Source organism: Tribolium madens, unplaced genomic scaffold (genome assembly GCF_015345945.1).
Source record: "Tribolium madens isolate multiple individuals breed KSU strain unplaced genomic scaffold, Tmad_KSU_1.1 Scaffold_20;HRSCAF=117;Tcas5.2_LG4, whole genome shotgun sequence".
NCBI classification, from domain to species: Eukaryota; Metazoa; Arthropoda; class Insecta; order Coleoptera; family Tenebrionidae; genus Tribolium; species Tribolium madens.
In genome coordinates, this window is record NW_025400985.1 from 11,713,548 (window position 1) to 11,719,757 (window position 6,210).

Below are 6,210 nucleotides of genomic sequence, written 5' to 3' on the forward strand. Positions count from 1 at the left end.
TTTAAGAACAAGAGGAAGAAGGGGAGGTGGAATCAAAGACGTGTTCCTGACATGACGTAATATGTCACGTGCATGAGAAAAATATTGGACATGGTTTACGACACGACAAAGGTGTGTTCGAGGTTTCACAATTCTATTTCCTCATTAAAACTCCATAACGGATGCTCAAGCTTCCAATCACTTGTAATTTTTATTTTAACAGTCCCTAATATGTGTCCAAAAATACCCAGACACTCAAGGTCAAAATGCTGCAATTTAGAACAGATTTTACGAAATGACTCTCAAAACCATAATTTAATTTACATAATTTTAAATAACAATTCTTTTATGATATGTATAAGAATTTGATAATGGCAATAAAGATAATGGGGTTATTTCTTCTTTTTTGTTAAGTAAAGTATGCCTTAGCTTTATTTCGTCAAAATAGTAGAAAAAATGTGAACCCACCAATCAGAAGTCTGGAATGGAGTCCATCAGCCAATCACAGAAGCTAGTTTACGTGCGTCAGCAAGCGCGCGTTTGAATTTCTTTCAATTTTTGTGACATTTTTGAGTAAAAATTGGTGTTTGTGTGTGATATAAATTTGTGTTGTGTCGGTCGACGGTGGCCGTGGTAAAAAACGGGCAGTGAGGTCGGCAACGTCGCTCGTCGGCTCGGAATGTGGCCTGGTGCAGAGGAGGAAGGAAGGAAGAAGTGGGAGGGAGAGGAGCCGTTGGATGCTGGATCAGTCGCTGACCTTGCAAGGAGAAGAACCAACCAGTCTCTGGACCACAACCACGCATCATCAACAACCGGATATGGCAAGCAGCAGCAGAAAACAAGCAGCAAGACATCACCATCGCCGAAACCGAGGGCCTCAAAAGGTCGCCGCATTCTTTTACGCTCGACGACTCTCGTCAGGTACGAGAGGAGGCCGGCTTTGTGCCCAAAAACCTACCAAAAAGTGATAAATGACGCGAAAAAATAAAAGCGCCGGATGCACGCTCCATCGCATCGATCCTCCACTTTGAGTGTTTGTGTAATTGGGAATTTGACAAAATGGAGTGGATATTTCCGCTCGTTTGTCGACAAGTCGCGTTAAAAGCCAAACTCGGTGTTTGTGGAAGAAAAAAAAAGGTTAAGTAATGTCAGGGAGAAATGAAAAATAATCATCAACATGTGGGACACATTTGGGGGAATGGTTTTTGGGATAATGACAGGTCTGTGGGGTGCCACCCATGCTCGAACCCACGACCCACACCGATTATCTTGTTTTCACGACATTTACCAATTACCAACCCAGCGAAACGAAAGTGATACACAAAATTATGCAAAAAAAAAAAATAAATACATAATTTGGAAGAAGTTATTCTGTCACAAAGTTACACTAGAAGTTTTTTAGTACACTCTCAAGCTTTATTGCTGACTCAACAGTGGCGTAACAAGTAATTATATTACGCGAACCGTCTTTGACAAATGTAGAGATTCTAAAAAGCTGTTTTTTTCTCGTTTTTTTTTTCTATTTGCGTCTGAAAAGATAGTATATTAAAGTACAAGTGGCAGAAGCACAAAAATTCAACCACAAAGAAATTCCGAAAGAGGCCGCGTAGCGGCGAGTTGAGGAACAAATGCTTTATACTATTATAACAAGTGCTTTATACTATTTTTTCTATTTTGCCACTTTATCATTTTATAAGTTAAAAAACGAAAATTAAAAAAAAATCTAGAGAATTTTGCGACGATTGGCGGCTGTGAAAAATAAAAATAACTCTTATTTTCACATTTGAAAATGAATAGTGAAGAAAGTCCGTCACTAAAATTAAATTAACGCCAACGACTTATTAAAGCGCTCAAATGACGTTATTTGAGTATTGGAATATAGACTTATTCTAAATGCAAAATAGAAAAAGCTTATTTCGATACTAAAACCAATGTTTTAATGAGCCACTTCAACACCAATTTGGGTGCTGATATAAACTAATACCGTGCGATCAAAAAAAAAAAAAAAGTTAGAGTAGGCGTCAATTAAATTCTACAGTTGGCAACACATTGGCTGGAAATCTGGGCTGAATATTTTCCACACAAACTGAAAGTGAAAATGACCATTCACCGTTTTTGTCTTGTACAGCACTTTTGTAATAACTTGCAACAATAAAAATTTTCTGCTTTAAAGTGAACATTATTTCACTCAAAATGAATAAAACGCAAACTTGTCAAAGTTTCCGCTGACATTTGATGTCAAAAATCTGTAGGACTTTAAACACCGCCTACTCTAATTTATTTTTTTTTTTGATCGCACGGTACAATAAGTAAATTGTAGAAATTAGTAAATTGTGAAAAGTATTTTAGAGGTTGGTAATAGTGATTTTGAGTGGCGTTTTGAGCGATTTCTTTTATTTCAGGTGGTGTGCATGAAAGTATTCATTGTTAATTCAACAAAATTTTGAAAAATGATCGAGATTTGACACTTCGAAAATCGAATTTTTCAAACTTTGTGACATTTATTAGCAATCACCACCTTATTAGGGCAAAAGTAAAACGCGCAAAATAGATAAAATAGTATAAAAAACTTGTTTCAGAAATAGGAACTCGTTTTTTATAAACCTGAACTAATTCCACAAAACTTGCCCTAAGAAACGCGTTCGTTAGTATACTACAGAGTAAATGATTTTCATCAAGCCAGCTGTGAATTTTCCATGTAAAATAAAAAATGCCGCTTTACGAAAATAGGGGTACCTACTTGTTTTAACTCAAAATTAAAAAATCCACGTCCACTTCGAAAATAGACTTCAATTATAAACTTGTTTTCTTTCAAAATATACATTATTATCAATTATTATTGGAAATTAGTTGAAACAATAAAAGTTTAATGAACAACAATTTATTATTAATTAATAAGTGACACTAATGACAGAACTAGAGCTTTCAAAAAATTAGAGCGGCACAAATAAAATTACATACAAAAAAATTCCAAAGCTGGCTAGATGAAAATCATTTATAACCACTCTGTATTTGAACATAGTGTACACAAGATCAAGCAAAACCTTCGAAAAACTAACAAAAAGAGCACACTTTCCAAAATTATTTTAGCTTTTATTTTTTAGAAACAACAACAGAAAGTTTTCCACCATAATTTCAGAAAGGAAAAGAGGTATAAATACTAAAAATGCTCTATCAAAAAATCTGTCAAAATAACAATAACAATATAAGGAGGGAGGTAAAAATCTTACCTCCCTCATAAAAAGGGAATTACTAGTTTTGAAGTTTTTCTTGCTGGATCGTAATAGAAATTATAAATAAGTATTACACTGGAGGGAAGTGTGTCTTTTCCTTCCTGAGTGGTTACTGCCCTCGACAACTCTCGGGCATTAACTTCCACCTGTGGGAGAAAAAGATACACTTTCCTCTCTTGTAATACAACAGTATTAAAAAACAGTTTCATAAGACCAGTCTTGAAGCACGAATTCAAGTTTAAAAAACGAGTGGCTTGACTGTTCAAGGTCTTATACTATTTTCTCTAACTTGCTCTCTTTATGCCGTTTCCGAATATTTAATTTTTTACTTTAATCGATTTAAAAATTGTTGTGACGTTTGGTAATATCTTAATTTTAAAAGTCAAAATTTGATCTAGTCGTCTTTTCACTATTAAGACATCGCACATGATGACGTCACGTTCTTTAAAATGTCTATTAGAGAATCAAAATGGAGGCAAATTACAAAAATAACTATTAACGAAGCAGATATCACGATTTTCGAGCCTCCAAGAATTTATCTACTTCTAATCTGAACAAAAAAAATGTTCTTTGAGAAGACTTAAACATTTTTTTTTGATTTTCTGAGTTGATTCTTGGTAACAGCTAGATCACTTTGTAAATCTACACAAAGTGATTTTAATAAATATGCGTATATTTTACGCGGTAACAGTGGGGATCAGAGGAGATAAAAATTTCTGGGCAAAGTAATCTGTGGTTCAAAAGTTAATTGGTAACACTGATTTTAGAGGGAGATGATATCAAATTTGTTTCATATCTTTTGTCTCCATATTATGCAGTGTAATCAAAAAATCATGGGCTACTTCGATCGCAAATTTAATAAGCAGGAAATTTATTATTCACCCTGTATGTCGAGTGTTTTTAAAAAAGAATAATAATACCCGTAATAATGGTTTATTTGTGTAAAAACCTACAATTTAACTGAAGTTGAAGAAAGATAATTCCTAACAGAAACTCCGTTTTTGAAGGAACGTAAACAAAAAATAGTAGTGTGAATTAGATTTTCTCACTTCTCTGTTCCTGTTGCCCCTCTATAAGCTTTGGTTTTGTTTTCGCGATTGTTGTGGCTATTAATTTGGCTCATCATCCGAAATGTGTTTGAAACGGTTCCCATAGATAAGAAGCGGTTGTGTCGATAAATCATCGTCGTATATGGGAGGGCTCGCTGGTAATAATACTTCGGCTGTTGGAGAGCGGTCATCGAAAGGTATGATTAAAATCTCTGGATACTTACCTGCAGGCCGTCCGAGAGGTTCACATATACCGGAAGTCATAACTGGTTCCAGCAATCAGCGTGACTGTTGAAGCCCGAAGGACGAGAAATAATGAGCCTTCGGAGGAAATATGTCGTTGAAAGCGGCAAAAACAGCCGTTCCGTTTCATCGGACGAGTTCACCAGGTTCATTAGCTCTGCGCCGGATGTCGCCCAAGAACCGAATCTCTGCGGGCAGGTGCGGGCCTGGAATTCGGCGCGCGATGCGTGGGAAAAGGCCACTCACTCAAATATTTCTTATTCTAATTAATAACGACATTACGTCAACGGAAATTGATTTTTTCACTCACACATCCTGGAGGAGATTTTGCAATTCGACGACATTTTTGATGATGGGTGGAAATGTGCGGTCGGAAAAATCACGACCCACTTTACTTAACACTAATTATGTATGTAACAACCGGAAATGGAAATTTATTGATTTATATCAATTACGTAATGCCCGCTTTTATTACTGCCGAGCTGTTTTATTTCTGACACAATTGCCGACCAATCATTGCTGAATATTTAAGACATCAGCTTCGGAAGACAATTATTTTGTTAAATAACGAAACCGGATTTCCGCAATTTCATTGTCTCTTTACTAATTTTTTAGCGTCAACTTAAAACTCATTGTCAACGAAATATCGATTCCGTTCTTGGGGATCGTAGGTCAGACAGTAGAAAGTCAATCGATAAGATCTTCCCCATTTTACTTATTATTTCACCGTTTAAATGTGGGTCGATTGGAAAACAACACGTAATCGTCTTACAGTTTAAACTTGCCGGAAAGTTTGGTGACGTCATCCCTGCACTGAATTAGTAGAAAAAATATGAAAATTTGAAAATTAAAAGAACACATGTGGCAGCTACCGAAACTACGTGAGTGCATCAGGATGCACTCATTGAATTTTTTTAATGGGTGCAGAACACCCATTATAAATAATGTACTCTTGCTTAAGGTAAAAAAAAATATAACTTAATAATACATATTTGGAATTTCGAATTTATTGTAATCCCTTTTTAGTAACTTTGCATTCTTTAAAATCACTTTTAATTCAATAAAGATGTCTTAAATTTTCTATTATTCTATTTTCCCCTTCGAGAAAATGAATCAAATTCATTGTTTATGTTAATCTATGTTGTTTTTCCATTTTCCAAATTAATTCAAAATTAGGTTTCTAAGTGCAAAACTCCTTGAAAAAAGATTTGTTATTATGTCAAATCCTTCCAAACGACAAAACATTTACATAAACTTTTCATACTTATACTATTCCAAAAAATTAAGGGAACAAAATATTTTTTAAATTTTTTTGTGATTTTTGAAAGACTACCTCAATGTTACTATTTTAGTAAATCTACCACGTTTTCACAAATATTGATGAGATGTCCAGGATTTTTACAGCTTAATGTACCCCCAATATCTCTGTAAATTTTTAAATCAATCGATCAAACCGTTTTTTTTCTCGGACAGATTGATCAAATTTTTTCAAAAGAATTAAAGGAATTTCTAAACATTGTGTAATCTTCATCAAAATGAAAAAAACCCTTTTTTTAATTTTAAATTTAAAAAAAAAAAACAAGAAACAATGCTGAATAATTTTTGAAACCATTTAGCTTTTGCATCCCTGACTATACTCATCTCAAATTAATTGCATTAATTAAAGTTAATTAATTAACTAGATCACTCGCACGATAAATATGCAA

The 6,210-nt window shown here is 34.3% G+C and overlaps 1 long non-coding RNA gene across 1 annotated transcript; it reads right to left on the reverse strand.

Moving 5' to 3' along the window:
• Positions 1–4,129: 4,129 nt before the first annotated feature.
• On the reverse strand, positions 4,130–4,822 carry LOC123005487. Its single transcript, XR_006412752.1, has 2 exons — positions 4,486–4,822; positions 4,130–4,434 (listed from the first exon to the last, which is right to left on the reverse strand). It is a non-coding gene; the product is annotated as an uncharacterized LOC123005487 (long non-coding RNA).
• Between the last annotated feature and the right edge of the window lie 1,388 nt (positions 4,823–6,210).